Source organism: Oryctolagus cuniculus, chromosome 16 (assembly GCF_051225735.1).
Source record: "Oryctolagus cuniculus isolate XC-2025 breed Fujian yellow rabbit chromosome 16, ASM5122573v1, whole genome shotgun sequence".
In the NCBI taxonomy this organism is placed as follows: Eukaryota; Metazoa; Chordata; class Mammalia; order Lagomorpha; family Leporidae; genus Oryctolagus; species Oryctolagus cuniculus.
This window is the reverse complement of record NC_142882.1, coordinates 33,530,037-33,550,795: the sequence shown is the minus strand read 5'-3', so window position 1 is coordinate 33,550,795 and position 20,759 is coordinate 33,530,037. Positions and strand designations below refer to the sequence as shown.

General features: G+C 39.0%; 1 pseudogene; it reads left to right on the top strand.

Moving 5' to 3' along the window:
- Positions 1 to 5,034: 5,034 nt before the first annotated feature.
- Positions 5,035 to 5,102, top strand: LOC138848315 (U6 spliceosomal RNA; annotated as a pseudogene).
- The last annotated feature ends 15,657 nt before the right edge of the window (positions 5,103 to 20,759 follow it).

Sequence of the window (20,759 nt, the reverse complement as noted above, 5' to 3'; positions counted from 1 at the left end):
GATTGCAATGACTGTGGAAAAACCTTTGCTGAGAAGTCAAACCTCAGAAAGTATCAGAGCCTTCACACCATGGAGAAAGCTTATAAATGAAATGACTGTGGAAAAGCCTTTGGTCCCATCCTTGCATACCAAGGATAAATCCCACTTGGTCTGGGTGGATGATCTTTCTGATGCATTGTTGGATTCAATTGGCCAGAATTCTGTTGCAGATCTTTGCATGTATGTTCATCAGGGAAATTGGTCTATAATTACTTTCTTTGTTGCACTTTTTTCAAGTTTAGGAATGAAGGTGATGTTGGCTTCATAGAAAGAATTTGGGAGAATCGCCTCTCTCTCAATTGTTTTGAATAACTTGAGAAGAATTGCAGTTAGTGCTTTAAATGTCTGTTAGAATTCAGCAGTGAAGCCTTCCAGTTTTGGGGTTTTCTTGGTAGTGATGGTCTTTATTACTGGTATCATTTCCATCTGGTTATGTGTGTGTTTAGGTTTTTTATATCTTTGTTGCTCAATTTAGGTAGGTTTTATGGATGGAAGGATGGTGGAAAGCCTCTTTGCTGTACTTCATAACTCATAAGATATCAGAGTATCCACACAGGGAATTTTCTACTTGACCTTTTTGTGCAAGTTATATCTCATGAAATATTAGAGAATTCACCAAGGGGAGAAATGCATGAATATAATACATGTGAATAGCCTTTGTGGTGCAAATCAGACCTCATCAAACATAAAAGAATTCTCATGGGGAGCAATTTTATGAATGTAATGACTCAGAGCCTTTTACCATAATTCAGCCCTCATTGTACATCATCAAATTCATATAGGGAAAAACTCCTTTGAAAGTAAAATCCCTTTAATTAGAAGCCATACCTCATAAGACAACAGGGAATTCACGTGGGAGAGAAACCTTATGGGTGTAATGAGTGTTGGAAAGCTCTGCCCAAATCTCTCCTTATATCAGAATGCACAACATATATATCTAATGAATGAAATAAATGTGAGAAAGTCATTTCACATAGGTAATGCCTCATAATCCATCATGGAATTTGAACAAGGGAGAGACCTTAACAATATAATGAATGTGGAAGAGCTTTTCTCCAAAATTCATGTAAGTATTGTGACAAAACCTTTTGCTGGAAATCACATCCTATCCAACAGAGACTCATGTAAAGGAGAAAGCTTATAAATATTATTAGAGTCAGAAGTCAATGGTACATCAGAGAATTGACACAGGTGGTTTCTTAGGCGTATACTGATTGTGCAAAAACATTTTCTTTATTTCAGGCTTGTATAGACACAGAATTCACAAAAGGTGATAGTCTTTGCATGCTGTAAATACAATAAAACCTTTAGCCAGAAATTAGACATCAACAGACTTCAGAGAATTCATAAGGAACAAAAGTCTATGCAATGAATTTGGAAAATGTATTTCTGTTATAAATCAGTCTTCAATTCCCATGAATAGACTCACAAATGAGAAAACATGCATGCATAGAAAAGTTTTGTACCATAAATTATCTCTAGATGGTAAACTAATATATCACACAAAAGAAAAATCATGAGTGTAATGGAATTGGGAAACCCTTTGCTATAAGGCAGATTTCCAGAAAGCTTAGCAAGATTACAGAAAAGTCTCTGAAAATGTAACATGTCTGAAAGATTTGTTGGCATCACAAACTGGAGGATAGCTCAAGTGCATGTGTTTTTGTGCCTGGCATCCAAATTGATATCTCTTTTTCTTTGATGAATTCCTTGTTTATTTATTTAGCAGATTTAGAGACAAAGGATTCCTGTCCATTGATTTACTACTATATGCCCACAATTGCCATGGTAAAGTATATGGCAAAAACTGAGTGCTGGGGGCTGTGAATCTGATTCATCACTGATAACATTGAAGACATTGGTTCCTGGTTCTTATGCTGCTATGCATGGAAATGTTTCTCTAATTTCATTTTCAAATAGTTCATTGTTAATATAAAGAAATGCTTCTAATTTTTAAAATTTCATTGAAATAATTTGTGATTAATGTGTCCTAGTCATGCATTATTACAGGGTGTAGTGCAATATTTGCACACATTTATGCAGTAAAAAGTGATCAAGCTAAGCAACTACAGTTTTATTAAGTTTTTAAAGAGTTATTTATTTGAAAGACAGAGTTACAGAGAGAAGTAGCAGCAGAGAGAGAGAGAGGCCTTCCTCTGCCGGTTCACTCCCCAGATGGCCACAATGGCCGGAGCTCTGCCAATCTGATTCCAGGAACCAGGAGCTTCTTCCAGATCTCCCACTTGGGTGCAGGGACCCAAGGACTTGGGCCATCTTCTACTGCTTTCCCAGGCCATAGCAGAGAGTTGGATCAGAAGAGGAGCAGCCAGGACTAGAACTGGTACCCACATGGGATGCTGGTGCTTCAGGCCAGGGTGTTAGCCCACTGTGCCACAATGCTGGCCCCCAAGCAACTACAGTTTCTAATTCTTCTCCATGATTTGAGACTACCAGCTCCTCTCCTTCAGTTCTTTACACAGAACCTAATATGGTTGAATGTAGTCATCTCATTATATTATGGAACACCAGAAGTTCTTTCTGCCTCTTTGATTTTTGATACCTATTATCCAATCCCCCTCTATCCCTAGCTGCTTCCCTTCTCAGCCTCTAGTAATCACAGTTCTGTGTTCAGATCCATTATTTTCTTTCACTTCCACATGCGACAAGGACCAGGTGACATTTGTGTTCCTGCTTCTGGCTTATTTCAATTAATTTAATAATATTTTGTTCTTTTTTTGTATCTAAAAGAGGTTGCCCTGTCCATTGTTTTTCATTGATGGACAGCTAGATTGGTTTCACATCCTGGCTGCAGTGAACTGTGTTATAGTGGCTGTGTTATGGGAAAATTGCTGTATCTTTGATATGCTCTCCTCCTTTCCTTCTAATAAAATTTCCTTATTCTATATAGCCAAGAGCAAGATAACTCTCACATGGTAGGTCAATTTTTATCTTAGTTTAATTTTTGTTATTTATTTGAAAGAGTTACAATAGAGGTAGAGACACAGAGAGTTCCTCCATTAGCTGGTTCGCTCTACAGATGACTACAAAGGCCAGAGTTATGCCATTCTGAAACCTGGAGACAGGAGCTTCCTCTGGGTCTCCCTCATGGGTGCATGGGCCCAAGGACTTGGGCCATCTTCTACTGCTATCCCAGGAGATAGCAGAGAGCTGGATTGGAAGAAGAGCAGCTGGAACTAGAACTGGCACCCAAATGGGATGCTGGCCCTTCAGGCCAGGGCTTTAACTCACTGCACAACAGCGCCAGCCCCAATTTTTATCCTTTTTAAGGAATGACCATACTGTTATGCATAACATCTGTACTAACTTGTGTTTTCACCTACCATATATGGTGGTTTTCTTTTCCCATGTGCTCTCTAGCATTTGTTATTTTTTATCAGTTTGGCATAAAAATGATATAGTATTGTTCATGTTTTTGTGTATTTTGAAATCAGTTAATTTGTTTATTAAATCTTTATTATTTGAAAGGTGGATTTAGAGAGAGAGGGAAAGACATAGATAGCTTTCATCTGCTGGCTCACACCCCAGAGAGTTTCAACAGTTGAGCCTGGGGCATGCTGGAGTCAGGAGCTTCATCCAAGTCTCCCACATGAGTGGCAAGGACCTGAGTCCTTCGTCCATCTTCTGCTGGTTTCCCAGGTGTTTAGCAGTGAGCTAAATTGGAAGTGGAGATTCCTAAACTCAAAGTGGAACTCAGATGTTATGCTGGCCTCACAGATTGCAGCTTTCCCCACTTGGCCACAATGCCAGCCCCTCTATCAATTTAATTCCTCAAAAATAGCTCAGTAATGTTGGCATCTATCTCATTTTGTTTTTTCTCTGTTATTATTCAACTTATTGATGTCTTATTTTTGTTCACATTATTCCTCTCAATTGCTCTACCTGAGGTGAGTAGGGCTGCTGTGTTGCTTAAATGAAGTGTATGCTTTAGATTACTCATTTAATGAGTGCATGTCATTCACATAGCACTTCACTGAAGTTCTACTATGTCCCAAATCCTCTTCTAGGCACAGAATTTAGACCACTTTTCTCTTAGGCCCAGATCTTGCCTTTAACATACTACTTGGAATTTAGTAGCTCATGAAATCTGCAGACTGCATAAATGAATGAATATTTTGAGGGCTGTGCTTTTGTGGAGGAACTTCATAGGAGACCGAAGGAATAAAATAAATCAAAAGTATCCACAGTATATAGAATGTATACTATTTTACAAGTCACAGAGAAGAAGAAGAAGAAGGAAAGTAGTAAGACTAGAAAGTTTGTGGCAAGACTAACAGGCGCTGGTCAAGAACTTAATAAGCACATTAGGAAAGCAGTAAGGTTTCTTTTTTTTTTTTTTGAGGAAAATTTTTATTTCTAGTGATGAAATTGGCTACAGAACATTATGAAAGTTTAAAAATACAAAGAGAAATTGTCTATAATTAATAGATTCAAAATTTGACAATCAGTGAATATCATTATTAGTCATTACCAACAACAGTTATTGATTTGAAAGGCAGAGTGACAGGAAGAGGGAACCACTGCTTCACTCCCCAGACACTTGCAATAGCCAAAGCTTGACCAAGCCAAAACCAGGAACTGGGAATTCATTCTGGATGTCCCATTTGGGTGCAGGGACCCAAGCACTTCTGCCATCCTCCGTCTCCTCCCAGGGTGCACACTAGCAGAAACTTGCCTCAAAGCAGAGAAGCTACCACTCAAGCCAGACATTTGTATATGGGATGTGGGTGTGTGGTGGTGATAGCAAGCCCTCATAGATAAAAAAAAAAAAAGACAAAGTTATTTCTATGCCAAGGAAATTACTCTGTAGTCTTTCTCTTATAAACTACGTATTGCTGAACCTAGATAATTTTTCCTTTATTTAACAATGACATGAAAATGTCAGTTGAGTTGGCTTTCCTGAAGACCTTGTTTCTTGAATATTAGTGGCTAGCTGAGATAAATTCTTTTCATCTCTTTCTCGCTTCGGCAGCACATGTGCTCGCTTCGGCAGCACATATACTAAAATTGGAATGATACAGAGAAGATTAGCATGCCCCTGCGCAGTAAGGTTTCTTTACCTCCCTGTAGGCTCTGCTCTCCAGAGGTGAACAGGGTCCTCTAAACCCACTTGCTGCACACACAAACACCTGAGTGTTGTATTCTCCCACAGGTGTTGGAGACTGATATGGTGTTCTGATTTATATTTACATAATGGCTAGTGACATCGGGCATATTCACATGTTTTGACCATGTACATTTCTTCTGAGAAATGTCTATTCAGATCCTTGCCTGTTTCTTCACTGTATTTTTTGGAGTTTTTCCAATTCATGTAAATGTTCTGGAAATCTGTAAACATTCAGAGTTTTAATTTTTCCTGCCATCTGTTCATTGTATCTACACTCTGATGTTTACTTTGTTGTGAAGAAGTATCTTAGTTGGATATACTCAAATGTCTCTGTTTTTATTTTTGTGACTATTGCTATTGGAATCTTACCCAAAAGCTATTGTGTGTTGACAATATTTAGAGTTTCCCTATGTTTACTTGGGTTTGGGTCTTATGATTACATTTTAATTCACTGTGAGTTCACTTTCACATAGTGTAAGAGATGTTGGAGTCTCTTTTCAGGCTTCTACATATGGATAATCAAGTTCCTCTGCACCACTTGTGAAAGAGATTCTTCTTTCTCCAGTTCATTTTAGTTCCTTTGTTAAATATGAGTTGCTGGTAGAAATTTGGGTTTATTTCTATGCTACCAAGTCTTTTCCATTGAACTATGTGTCTGTTATTATATCAGTGCTAACACTTCTTCTTTTTTTTTTTTTGCAGTATATTTATTTGAAAGGCAGAGTTACAGAGAGGTAGAGGCAGAGAGAGAGAGAGGTCTTCCATCCACTGGTTTACTCCCCAAATGGCCACAATGGCCGGAGCTCTGTTGATCTGAATCCAAGTGTCAGGAGCTTCTTCCAGGTCTCTATGCAGGTGCAGGGGCCCAAAGACTTTGGCCATTTTCTACTTTTTTCTCAGGCTATACCAGAGAGGGGTATAAGAAGTGGAGCAGCTGGGAAACATACTGGCACCCATATGAGATGCCAGCACTGCAGATGGTGACTTTACCTGCTTTGTCATAGTGCTGACCCCTGTAATATGTCTTAAAATATGGTGTGATGTCTCCAGCTTTTTTTTTGCTTTATAATATTGCTTTAGATGTTAAGCATCTCTCATGTTTCTATGTGAATTTTAGCATCATTTTTTCTAGCTCTGAGAACATCGTTGGTATGTTGATTGGGATTGCATTGAATTTGCAAATTGCTTTTGGTAGTATGGATATTTTGGTATTATTCTTCCCATTCACAAACATAAGTTTTCTGTGAGACTGTCAAAAAGCCTTGACAAAAATTGGACTTTATTACACAAAAATTCATCACTTTTTGGGATCATTTAAATCCATAATTTTGCACTAATATTTGATAAATAATTAAAGACTTTGAGCATTTTAGTAGGAGAAATTAAAATATTTATCAATTTATTCAAATATTGTTTAGATGTGATATTCAAATATTGTTTAGAGCCATTGTCTGTATTCCCTCTAAATTACGATCTTTTTGCTTTTTGCCTGTTAAACTTGTCCCTTGATTCAACAACCGTTTTTAATGTAATGTAAACTGAAAATGTCATTTCATAAGCTAAAAAAAATGACAAAGAAGGAAAAAGAAGGGAGGGAGGTTGAGTATATAATTATGTTCTCCGAATTTTTTCTATAAAACATATTGAATCATTTAAAAGCTAATTAAAATTAAACTCAAAATTGGACCATTATGACCAATATTTAAAACAAGTGATTAAAAACTGTAGATGTCTTCAATTTTGATTATCATTCTTCTTTAGAATATCTGAAAGAAATCCGGCTTCTCACTTTAAAATATACCAGTGTGTTAGAATTTAGTATTAAATGACTTTGTTTAAAAGTGTTATTTAATCTATTGCTTTAAGTAGTAATACTATGGCCATTGTAAAACAAAATCCTTATCATTTTTCATAAAACAGGAAGGGCCTTTAAAACATCATCACTAAAAATATTAAGAGACCTAAAATATAACATTCTTAAAACCCAAGTGATACCATTCAAAATTTTCAAATATGCAGGGATAGTTCATGTCAAGTAACTAAATAATTGTTAAGTGTATATATGGAATAGCTTCTATAAATTCTTTTGGCAAGGGCTGGCACTGTGGCATAGTGGGTGAGGCTGCCACCTGCAGTGCTGGTATTCCATAGGGGCATCAGTTCAAGACCTGGGTGCTCCACTTCCTATCCAGCTCTCTGCTATGGCCTGGGAAACACTATAAAATGGTACAAGTCCTTGGGCCCCTGCAACTGCATAGGAGACCAGGAAGAGGCTCCTGGTTCCTGCCTTCCAGTCAGCACAGCTGCAGCCATGGAGGCCAACTGTGGAGTGAACCAGTGAATGGAAGACCACTCTCTCTGCCTCTCCTTCTCTCTCTGTGTAATTCTGACTTTCAAATAATATAAATAAATCTTTAAAAAATTCTTTTGGCAAATAGATGAAGCTATTTGTTATACATTTCAAATAAATAGCAAACATACTAGAAAAATATATTGAATAAAATTTAAGCAACTCATAGCTATACACAGAAATTTCTCACCATAACAACATAGCAACCACTAAATTTCCAAATTCAATTTTCCACAACTTAGAATCTTTAACTCCAGAAGGAGTACAAAATTGACAGAACAGTGGCCTATGTATCAGGATACCTAATGCTAATACAGAATTATCCCTGCCACAACTTACCTATGTGACCTTGAACAATTCACTTTACTTCTCTGGGCTTGGCATTTAGCATCCTCATGTGATAAAGGAGGCTTGGATAAGATCAGTTGTACTCTATCTTGAGACTTCAATGATCTCTCAGTTTCCAAACAGGCACCTTAAGGGAAAGTAAACCTTTAGATCAAAGCTTACATTTTTAAATCTAAATATATTTTAAACTGTTTCTACAACTAGTACAAAACAACACATTCAAATGTGTACCATGCCACTTTTCAATATTTGGGAATAATTAATGCATCATTTTAGAGCATTGTCTTGAGGCCAGTGCTGTGGTGTAGCTAGTAAAGCCACTGCATGCAGTGGGGGCATCCCATATGGAGGCCGGTTCAAGTCCAGGCTGCTCCATTTTCCATTCAGCTGTCTGCTATAGCCTGGGAGAGCAGTAGGAAGTTGGCCCAAGTCCTTGGGCCCCTGAATCTGCATGGGAGACCCTGAAGAGGTCCTGGCTCCTGGTTTCAGATTGGCATATCTCTGACCTTTTAGGTCATCTGGGGAATGAAAAAGCAGATGGAGGAACTCTCTCTCTTCCTCTTGTTCACTATCTGTGTAACTCGGACTTCCAAATAAATAAATAAATAAATAAATCTTTTAAAAAATCAAAAGAATATTGTCTGGCACACAGTGAACCACTAAGTACAAGATATTATTAGGAATATTAGATTGAAATATTGAAATAAACTAGGCAATAAGCCTTAAGATGCAAATTAATACCAAGAAATATAATCTCAAATTTCTGTGTTCAACAAGGTAGTCTCTTTTCACTACTAACTTTATACTAAATAAGATATTTTGATATTTTGTTAAGAGTAAATTTATCGGGGGCCAGCGCCGTGGCTCACTTGGTTAATTCTCCACCTGTGGTGCTGGTATCCCTTATGGGCAAAGTGTTCTGGTTGCTCCTCTTTCAGTCCAGCTTTCTGCTATGGCCCGGGAAGGCAGTAGAGGATGGCCCAAGTGCTTGGGCCCTGCACCCGGATGGGAGACCAGGAGAAAGCACCTGACTCCTGGCTTTGGATGGGCACAGCTCCAACTGTGGCAGCCATCTGGGGACTGAACCAATGGAAGGAAGGCCTTTCTGATTTCTCACTGTATATAACTCTACCTGTCAAATAAAAAAAATTATCAGTTTTTCATAAAAACTGCAGTATTGAAAAAGTTCTAAAATCCCTCTAATTCTAAATGTCTGTGACTGCTAACTCATTAGCACATATTGCATTCTTTACATCTGGGTAATCATGACAATTCACTTTTAAATGATTAACAGATCTGCTGTTATATATAAATACATGCTTTTCCGAAAATCATACAATAAGCAGGCTACATACTTTACTTCAAGTAGAACTGCCATATCCAGTCCTACAATTGTAAATAAGACAGTTTCAATTGTTCAGCATTATCAATTATAAATTCCAATCGTGTAGCAATACTCATAAGAATTTAGGGGGCTGATGCTGTGGAGTAGCAAGTAGAGCTGTGGCTTGCAGTGCTGACATTCCAATTGGGTGCCAGTTCAAGTCCTGGCTACTCAAATTACTATCCATCTTTTTAGGCAAGTAAGACTTACTATCCAGCAGTAGAGGATGGCCCAGGCCCTTGGGCTCCTGCACCTGCATAGGAGACCCAAAAGAAGCTGCTGGCTCCTGGCTTTGGATTGGCAGAGCTCCAGCCATTGTGGCCAAATGGGGAGTGAACCAGCAGTTGGAAGACTGCTCTCTCTCTCTCCTTCTCTGTGTAACTCTGATTTTCAAGTAAAATAAATGAATTTTTTTAAAAAAAGGATGAAATAAAAAGGAAGATGAAGATTACAAAATTGTTTAATTTTTTTAATAAATATAAATTTCCAAAGTACAGCTTTTGGATTACAGTGGCTTCCCCTCCCCCAAAACATCCCTCCCACCCATAATCCTCCTATTTCCTGCTTCCTCTCCCATCCCAGAAGATTACAAAATTGTATGAAGGACATTTGTACAGTAAACAAATATACTGATTTCCAATGCAATATTTGAATACTTGAAGCAGGAACGCTAAGTACTTCTTTGCCAAAATAACATGTTTTCTCCAGTGTAAAACCCATTTGCCATCCCAATACAAAAAGGGATTTGGGGCAAGAAGGAAAAAAGAAGTCCACACATGCGGAAATTTTAAGCAAAACAAAATAGAGAATGTATTTAGTTTCATGTAAATCACATGAGAATTAATCGTATTCTACCAATTTGCAACAAATATTTTTAACTTTAATGAATGAATGAATTTTCAGTTACATAGCAGGAAACTTCTACCCTCTCCCATAAAACTGAAAGAGAAACTTTTTAAAAGTAAAAACTGATGAAAGAATTCTGCAATACATGTTAATGTTAAGTAGCCCAGCAGAGTTTATTTAGAAATACAAACACACACACAGAAAATAAATACATTAAAATCTTACTGAATAGGTCAGTAATAGTTCAGGATCCAATATGTGTGCAAAAGATTCTGGATTTCCCAGTCACTTTGTATAGGAAATGATGTGCTTTGCTATGTAGCATGTAACTTTAGATTCCTGAACACCTCCACTTTGCTTCTTACCCTGAATCCCAGCAAATACAGGAACACAGCTGTTGAGTCATTCATTTTCTGGATTTGGGAATATCAAAGAATTAATGAGTATAGAAAGTTGTACAGCAAAGACCAAGAATATCCAAGGGAGGTCAGGAAAATCAATTGAACAAGTCAAAATACTATGAATGTATACTGAATGCTCTGTTTTTAATATGTCTTACTTACCTAAAAAGACATGAGGGCTATTGCTCTCTCTCTTAATACAACTAAGGAGAAGATATCACCAATGCTCAAGAAAAATGAATACACAGCAGAGCTAATACAAAATCCCCAAATTCCAAAATAGAAAAACTGGATATGCACTCCTTACACACACCCTGAAGTGGCAATGAAGTAGAACAAATCTAAAATTAGAAAAAAATCTTTTTTTAAAAGATTTATTTATTTATTTGAAAGTCAGAGTTGCACAGAGAGAGGCAGAGAAGAGAGAGGGGTCTTCCATCCACTGGTTCTCTCCCCAGTTGGCTGCAATGGCCAGAGTTGTGCCAATCCAAAGCCAGGAGCAAGGAGCTTCTTCCAGGTCTCCCACATGGGTGCAGGGGCCCAGGACTTGGGCCATCTTCTACTGCTTTCCCAGGCTATAGCAGAGATCTGGATCCATATGAGCTGCCAGCACTGCAAGTGGTGGCTCTACCCACTATGCCACACCACTGGCCCCGAAAATTCTTGTCAAATTAAGAACATTTAACCTTTGTTTTAGAGTGCATTATTAAAATATCTAAACTGGGGGAATACATAATTTCTTTCTTTAGAAATCAGAAGAGAAAAAGAACACTTCAAGCCTACTGTGACACCACACAGAAGGAATGGAGAATCATGATCTCAATTAGCCTAGGGACAGAATAAAAGGGAGGGAAATAGGAACAACAGAATTAAGATGAATAAGCTTTGACAGCTGAGGGAATCTGAATGTAAAGAAAAGGCATGCAGTTAACTGAAACAATAGAGATAAGTCTGAGAGGAAAAAACATTGTTAAGTCATATTAATGGGGCCAGAGCTGTGACTTAGTAAAGTAAAAAAAAAAAATCTAAAATTTGTTTTTAAATTATATAATTAAAAAAGATTAAAAAGATGTTCAATCTTAAGTCTCTACAGCATAAGATATACATCAATTTTCCCAGGTTCTATTTGCATTTATTAACAAAGTTTCATGGGTGTAATCACTAAAGTGGCTCCAATAAGTCTTTTTATAAAAATTATTTTTTATTTTGACAGGCAGAGTGGACAGTGAGAGAGACAGAGAGAAAGGTCTTCCTTTTTCTGTTGGTTTACCCCCTAGTGACCGCTGCGGCCAGTGTGCTGCAGCTGGCACATGGCGCTGATCCAAAGCCAGGAGCCAAGTGCTTCCTCCTGGTCTCCCATGCAGGTACGGGGCCCAGGCACTTTGGCCATCCTCCATTGCACTCCTGGGCCATAGCAGAGAGCTGGACTGGAAGTGGAGCAACTGGGACAGAATCTGGCTCTCCCAGCAGGACTAGAACTTGGTGTGCCTGCACCGCAGGTGGAGGATTAGCTTATTGAGCCATGGAGCCTGCCTCCAATAAGTCTTAACCTGGGATGCAACTAAATTTAACAAGGATACTCAATAGGAATTTTAGAAGAATTCCAAAATATGTATCAGAATAAAAATAAATACTTTACTTGGTACATCTCATTTTAACTATACTATTGTCTAAATTTCCAAATGTCAGATGTACTAAAAAAATCCCCAAAGCAGCAGAGTTGGTCCGACATGATGAGGAATAAAATAAAGAAAATGAGAATTCGCAGATCCCAGATTAAAATAACCAAGAAGGCCCAATAAAAGAAAACTCAATGTCTTCATACACTAACATTTATTACCTCAGATTTATTTAACAAAAAGGTGATTATTCCAGCTACATCCCATTAGGTAGCCCAATTTTACCTGCTAAATCCATTTAAAAAAAGCACCTCATGATATATTACTAAAATCATATTGCTATATGCCATCCACCATGTCCACTGTACCTTATACCTAATGTTAACAGATCTGATGAAAATCAGTAGATAAATGATGTGTCTTAACCACGTGTGGGAAATGTCTTTTGTTCAACGTTTTTCCAAAAACCCCTCAGTCTCAGTTTGCCTTCACCTTGAAAAGACACTTCTGAGGTTTACTAATCAGTCCAGCTTCTTCGGGCCTCCCTCCAATGAAAGGGGCTAAAATCCATCAAAATAAACTCTAGGCACTGTCCTTGTGCTCCCAGTGACTTTTTCACTCTAGGGGCTCACAAACCTTCTAAATTCTTTAGATCACCTGTGATGTCCATTAGTTCTCAAAGACTATGATGCAAGTAATTTCCCCTCTTGGAACCTTGTTATTAACTGTGCTGTATGAGAAATGAAGTCTCCTACACACCTTGTGCTTACGATTCTCCAAACCATGTTGTCTGCTAGGACTTTGGCCATGAATATAGGACAGCAATACCTGAACATGATTACTGAGATCTCCTTAATAAAGGATAGACTGGGGCCAGCACTGTGGTGCAGTGGTGTAATCCTTTACCTGCAGTGCTGGCACCCCATATGAGCACCAGTTCTAGTCCTCATTTCTCCTTTTCCCATCCAGCTCTCTGCAATAGCCTGGGAAAGCAGTAGAAGCTGTTCCAAGTGCTTTGGTCCCTGCCAAAATGTGGGAGACCTAGAAGCTCCTAGCTCAGATTGGCCCAGCTGCAGACATTGCAGTCATTAGGGGAGTAAATGAGCATATGGAAGACCTTTCTCTCTGTCTCTTCCTCTCACTGTCTGTAAGTACACCTGTCAAATACGTAAATAAATTCTATATATATATATATTTACATTTATTTATATATATTTATGTATATAAATATATTCATATATAAAATATATTATGCTTTATCATATATTATATAATATATAATAATTATAAACAGATAATATTATATAATTTATTATAACTATTATATATATCATATATATATATTATTGAGATGACTTCAATAGCCAGAGTGTGGCCAGGTTGAAGCCAGGAGCTCCTCCTCCAATGTGTGTGGCAGCAACCCAGGCACTTGGACCATCTTTCACTGGTTTTTCAATCCATTGGTATGGAGCTGGATCAGAAATAATTATATATTTATATATAAATAAATTCATATATAATATTTATATATAATTATATATTATATATTTATGATAATTATATGTAATTCTATATTATGTATAGAAATATATAATATATATTATAATATATAAATATATATATGATGGATCAAAATGCGGCATTCTCCATTTGGCAGAGGAGACAGGCTCCAATATCTACTGTCTATGTCAGTATGTCAGTATAATGCAGGAGGTAACCCCTCTACCAAATAAGAAAAGCTATTTCAGTTCAGCTGGACATCATTCTGCTGACTGTTGACCTTATTACTGTTAGTCTGGATGCTTTCATTGGTTACAATCCAGAGACCCAATTTTCCCATAGATATAAACATCAGCAAACATGAAAATTGGGTAAGAAAAGCTTAAACTGAGAGTTATGATTAATAACTATTTTAACAAAATTTCTCAGAACCCATCTAATCCAAACCTTGGACAATTGGGAGCTGTTGTACTTGGCCCACCCATAATTGAAATGGATTCTAAATCCTTCAACTGCAAGGAGAGTATCATAGACATTAATGCTCCAAACGGATCCAGTTCCCTGCTAATGTGTCTGGAAAAGCAGCACAGGGTGACTCAAATATTGGGGCTCCTGCACCCATGTGAGAGACCTGGAAGAAGCCCCTGGCTCCTGATATCAGTCTGGCCTAGCCACAGTCACTGCAGCCATTTGAGGAGCGAACAAACCAGGAGGAAGATCCATCTCTCCCACTCTCTCTTTCTAGTGCTGCTTTTCAAATTCATAAATAGACCTTTAAGAAAGTCGATCACTTCAATAAATTTGTCATTGCTCAGTCATGATTACTTTTACTACCTTAAATTCTTTTTCAAAAGATTTATTTATTGGAAAGGCAGAAAGAGGAGCTGGTGGTTGTGGTGCAGTGGACAAAGTTGCTATCTGTTACATTGGCATCCTCTACGTGCACCAGTTCAAGTACCAGCTATTCCATTTCTGATCCAGCTCCTTACCAATGGACTGAAAAAGCAGGGAAAGTTGGCCCAAGTGGCTGGGATGCTGCCACGCACATCGGAGGAAAAGCTCCTGGCTTCAACCTGGCCACACTCTGGCTATTAAAGTCATCTCAAAAATGAATTAGGTGGTGGAAGATTTCTGTCTCTCCCTCTCTCTGTAACTCTTTCAAATAAGTAATTAAATATTTTAATATGATAAAAAATGGCAGAGAGACACAGAGACAAAGAGAGAAGGAAAGAGAAGCAGAGAGATCTCCCATCTGCTGGTTCACTTTCTATATGGCTACCACTGTGCAAGACCAGGTTTCAAGTCCCCATTGAGGTTACAGTTCTCCAAATTAGATGACAAGAAGGAAAGAATTTGAGCTATTATCCATTGCTTCCCAGGGATATTAACATGAAACTGATTTGGAAGTGGAGTACCCAAAACTCAGATTAGCACTGCAATATATGATGCGGGCATCTGTTGTGATGGTTAACAAATTGGAAAACCTAGAGGAAAAATCAACAGATTCCTGGACATACACAATATACCAAAATTGAGTCATGAAGACACATAGAAAAGCTAAACAAATCAAAAACCAAGACAGAGATTGGATGAGTAATAAAGACCCTCCCAACAAGGAAAAGTCCAGGATCAGACAGCCTCACTATTGAATTCTACAAGTCTTTTAAAGAACAAATGCTTCTCAAACTATTCAACACAATTGAAAGAGAGACAATCCTCTCAAACTCCTTCTATTAATCTGACAATGACTCATTCTATCATTTATTTATACATAATGTTGAGAAAATCAGAAGTATTTGTTAGGACTTCTGCTAAAATGCACTAGATTTATAATTTTTAAATACATCTTTCCTAGATGTAATGCAGTCCTTTGCTACTTTAGAGTATCAGAAATTTAAAATGTTGGACTGGTGCTGTGGTGGAGCAGGTTAACACCCTCGCCTGAAGCTCCAGCATCCCATATGGGGGCCGGTTCAATACTCAGCTGCTCCACTTCTGATCCTGCTCTCTGCTATGGCCTGGCAAAGTAGTAGAAGATGGCCCAAGTCCTTGGGCCCCTGTACCGATCTGGGAGACCTGGAACTAGCTCCTGGCTCCTGGCATCGGATCAGCACAGCTATGGCAGTTGCAATCAATTAGGGAGTGAACATCAGATGGAAGACCTCCCTCTTTCTCTCTGGTTCTCCTCTCTGTCTGTAACTCGACTTGTAAATAAATAAATAAATAAATAAATCTTTAAAACAATTAAGAAATTTAAAAAGGGAAAAGTTTTTAAAAAATGTATTTATTTATTGTGAGGCAGAGTGACAGATATAGAGAGGAAGAGAAAGAGAGGTCTGCTATCGACTGGTTCACCCCTAAATGGCCAGAATGGCTGGAGCTGGGCCGATCTGAAGCCAGGTGCCAGAAGCCAGGAGTCAGCAGCTTTCTCCAGGTCTCTCACATGGGTGCAGGGGCCCAAGCACTCAGGGCATATTCCACTGCATTCCTAGGCCATTAGTAAAGAGCTGGATTGGAAGTGCAGGAGCAGGGACTCAAACTGGTGCCCATGTGGGATGCTGGTGCTGCAGGTGGATGCTTAATCTACTATGCCACAGAGTGGGCCCAGGGAATGGTTTTAGGAAGACATCTTTCATGTAGACTAGGCTGCAATATTGCAAGGTAAGGTTTAGCTTTTATTTCCACACATCAGTATTCATCTTTTAGCAACTATAAATACTGAATATCATACATATAGACATAAATATAGGTAACTGCAGATTTTGTTGTCATTCTTTCTAATTCTCTTTTAATGTCTGCTAATAGGCCATATTATGGATTATTATATTGATGTTATCTGTACACAACCATCAGGCATTTCCACTGTTGAATGTGTTTATGTGTACAGGTAGTTTTGTTTGTGTGTACATGAATGCACATTTGATGGAGATAGCACTGACAGTAATAATGTGAGAAATCCTAATGCTGATTTCAAACTTTCTATCCTCCGCAGAGATGGCTGTCATTGAAGTAGACCACAGGGCCCCTTTGCTGTTGTGGACTGAAATGTGCCTCCCTAAAACTCAAACACTGAAGTGCTAACCACCAACATAACTCTACCTGAAGAAAGTGCTTTTAAGCAGATCAAATGATAGATGTGTCTGTCACATCAGAGAAGGGCTTCTGGAAAAATCGAGCCTATTAGCACCTTGATCTGATATTTTCAAGCTCTACAACTCTGAGAAGTAAAATTCCATGATTTAAATCATATTCTCTGTGGTATTTTCTTAGCAAATTAATATATCCTCATTTCTGCTAGCATTTTCTGCTGTCATCTAGAAGGTCCTCGTGATTAACAGAGAAATATAGAAAGTAAAAACTATGATTTTAGATTACCAAGCACCTACTAACATAAAAAAGATATCCCAGAAGCAACCTACTACCATCCTCCAGGACCCAGAAAAAAAAAAAAAAAAAAACAGGAATGAGTCAAGTTGTGGGGCAGTAGAAAAGTGAATAATGAAAGATCACAGCAGAAGTAAATAAGGAAGGGTTTGATGCTGTGGTGTAGTAGGTTAATGCCTTGTCCTGCTGTGCATGTATCCCATATGTTGTTGCTCGAAGACCAGGTTCTCCACTTCCAATCCAGCTCCCTACTAATGCACCTGGGAAATTGGTGGAAGATGGACCATGTTCTTGGGTGCTGGCACCCACATGAGAGACTTGGAAGAAGCATCTGGCCTTTCAAATAAAGAAATCTTAAAAAAAATAGAAGCAGTGTTAGCACTGTTGGAAAAACAGACACATAGTTCAATGGAAAAAATAGGCAGCTGAAATAAACTGACTTTTCTACAGCCAACCCCTATTTAATAAAGGAAAGAAAACAAACAGGAGAAAGAAGAATCCCCTTAGCAAATGGTTTAAAGGAAAGTGATTATCCATATGTAGAAGCCTGAAAAGATACCCCAACACCTCATACACTATGTAAAAGCAACTCAAGGTTAATTAAAAGTCTAAATATAAAACCAAAACCTTGAGAGCTTGTTTTGAGGTTCTAGCAGGGGAGCGCAGCTACTCGTATACCCTTGACCGAAGACCGGTCCTCCTCTAGCGGGGAAGGTCGTCCTCTTCGACCCAGCACGCAGCTTCAGGAGGGACGCACATGGAGTGGTGAGGGAGGAAGGGGACACCCGCCTAGCCAGCCAGATCAGCCGAATCAACCCTGGCGATCAATGGGGTGACAGATGTCGCAGCCAGATCGCCCTCACATCCTGAGTTCATGCCGGAGCTGAGGGAAGGAAGCAATGCCGTCGGATCTGGCCGCTCTGCGGGAGTCTGAGGAACAACTCACACCAGGTGGCCGCCGTTCCGTCGTCATGGGTAAAGGAGACCCCAACAAGCCAAGGGGCAAAATGTCCTCCTATGCCTTCTTCGTGCAGACGTGCCGGGAAGAGCACAAGAAGAAACACCCTGACTCTTCGGTCAATTTCGCAGAATTCTCTAAGAAATGCTCGGAGAGATGGAAGACCATGTCTGCAAAGGAAAAGTCCAAGTTTGAAGATATGGCAAAAAGTGAAAAAGCTTGTTATGACAGGGAGATGAAAAATTACGTTCCTCCCAAGGGTGATAAGAAGGGAAAGAAAAAGGATCCCAATGCTCCTAAAAGACCACCATCTGCCTTCTTTCTCTTTTGCTCTGAACATCGCCCAAAGATCAAAAGTGAACACCCTGGCCTGTCCATTGGGGACACTGCAAAAAAATTGGGTGAGATGCGGTCTGAACACTCAGCCAAAGATAAACAACCATATGAACAGAAAGCAGCTAAGCTAAAGGAGAAATATGAAAAGGATATTGCTGCATACCGTGCCAAGGGCAAAAGTGAAGCGGGAAAGAAGGGCCCTGGTAGGCCCACAGGCTCAAACAAGAAGAATGAACCTGAAGATGTGGAGGAAGAAGAGGAAGAAGAAGAAGATGAAGATGATGAGGAAGAGGATGAAGATGAAGAATAAATGGCTATCCTGTAATGATGAGTGTGGAGTGTGCGTGTGTGCTCAGGCAGTTGTTTTGCTAAGAATGTGAATTCAAGTGCAGCTCAATATTAGCTTCAGTATAAAAAAACTGTACAGATTTTTGTATAGCTGATAAGATTCTTTGTAGAGAAAATACTTTTTTTAAAAAATGCAGGTTGTAGCTTTTTGAGGGGCTACTACATACAGTTAGATTTTAAAGCTTCTGATGTTGAATGTTCCTAAATATTTAATGGTTTCTTTAATTTCTTGACTTGTGTATGGTAGCGCAGCAAAGTTGTAGGAATTAGTATCATTTGTAAATTTGGATTTTTTGTTAGGATGTTGCATTCTGTGTTGTTTTTTTAAAAAAAATTTTGTAATAAAATTATGTATGTTAAAAAAAAAACCCAAAACCTAAGTAAACATATGAGAAACTGTAAAACATTAGCAGAGACAACAGTTTGCATAAGATTCCAAAAGCACAAGTAACAAAAATAAAATATACAAATTTGAGCATATCAAATTAAGATACATCTTCACAACAAAGTAATCAACAGAGTGAAGATACAATGGACGGAATGGCAGGAAACATTGAAAACTCTGACTATGACAAAAGATTGATAGCCAGAACATACATATATAGAACTGGAAAAACTCCAAACAAGAAGCAAAATGTACACGTAAGAAATGGGCAATGATCAGAATAGATGTTTCTCAGAAGAAGAAATCTCAATTGTCAAGACATAGATGAACATGCCCAATATCACTAGCCATTAGGGAAATGTAAATCAAAACCAATAGCAGACTCCATCTGTGGGAGAAGACAATGCTTGGGTTTTCATTTGTGCAACAAGTGGGTTTAGAGGACCCTGTTCACCATTAGAGGGCAGAGTCTACATGGAAGTAAAGAATCCTTAATACTTTCCTAATGGGAGAAGAGGAAGCCTGAGACCTCGCAAGCGGGAAGTGGTCCAGAAACTGCTCAGGTGTGGGTGTAGGTGGCTGAGCAACAGGCAGTCCTGCCTTGATTCCCCACAAAGATACAGGGGAAACCCTTCTGGATGGAGCAGGCGTGAATCGGAGGACCTACTGGGAGAACAAGGTCGCCCACCACGCGGAAGCCAAGTCGCGGGACCCAGACGCAGAAGCCCCAGGGTCTGCGCGACAGTGCTCCAAGGGGAGTGCATGCCACACAGACAACAGCGGGGAGACTTGGGACGCTCAGGGCTCCGAGTCCACACATCGGCGCTGGAAGGGGAGGTGAGCTCAATAACCCGAGACATTGGTGGGGAAACGGGGGTCAGAATCTAGAGGGGGGCTGGAAAGTGCAGCAAACTCACTACCGGAAAGAAGGAAAAAAAAAAAAGCTTTGGGGTTTCTCTTCCCCCTAACCTTGCAAAGGTTACAAGGCTGCAAGGCTTGAAGAATTCCCAAGAGACAAAGAGCAGGCCTCCTCTTTGGATTTACATATCAATGGGGGAGAGTTAAGGAACTGAGTCACTACAATTCAGTAGCCTAGCCAACCCAGTGGGAGTCCAGAGGAGCCAAAGACTGGAAGCTAAATACCATCAATTCTGCACAGCCCTGCCCTGCGGTGTTACTTACCCCCTGAATAAATAAAATAAATAAATAAATAAAAAGAGAGAGATTTACCACGCATAACCTGAGGGTGTCACCTTTGCACACCCTTAACCAGGAAGAACCAGGCAGAGCTCTCAGGCCGCACCCATCTCAAGCCTCCAAGGCTCCTCCAACAGCAGGCAGTCCACTTAACACGGACACAGTATAAAAAAAAAAAAAAGAAAAAAAACGCACAGTGACGCAAGAAGAATTAACTATGCCGAGTAACAAACACAGAAATAGAGGGAGCAAGATCAACGATGACACTATGATGCCTCCAAATAAGCAAAACACCCCAAGCCAAGAGTATGAAGATGATGAGATAGAAGAAATGCAAGATACGGATTTCAAAAAATTTATGATAAGAACATTTAGAAGTTTTCAAAAGCAAATCCTTGAACTACAGAAATCCTTAATGGACAAGATTGAAAATCTCTCTCGTGAAAATGAAATTTTAAGGAAGAGTCAAAATGAAACTCAGAAACTAGTAGAACAGGAAAGTGTAATAGTCAAGAGAAATCAAAATGAAATGAAGAGCT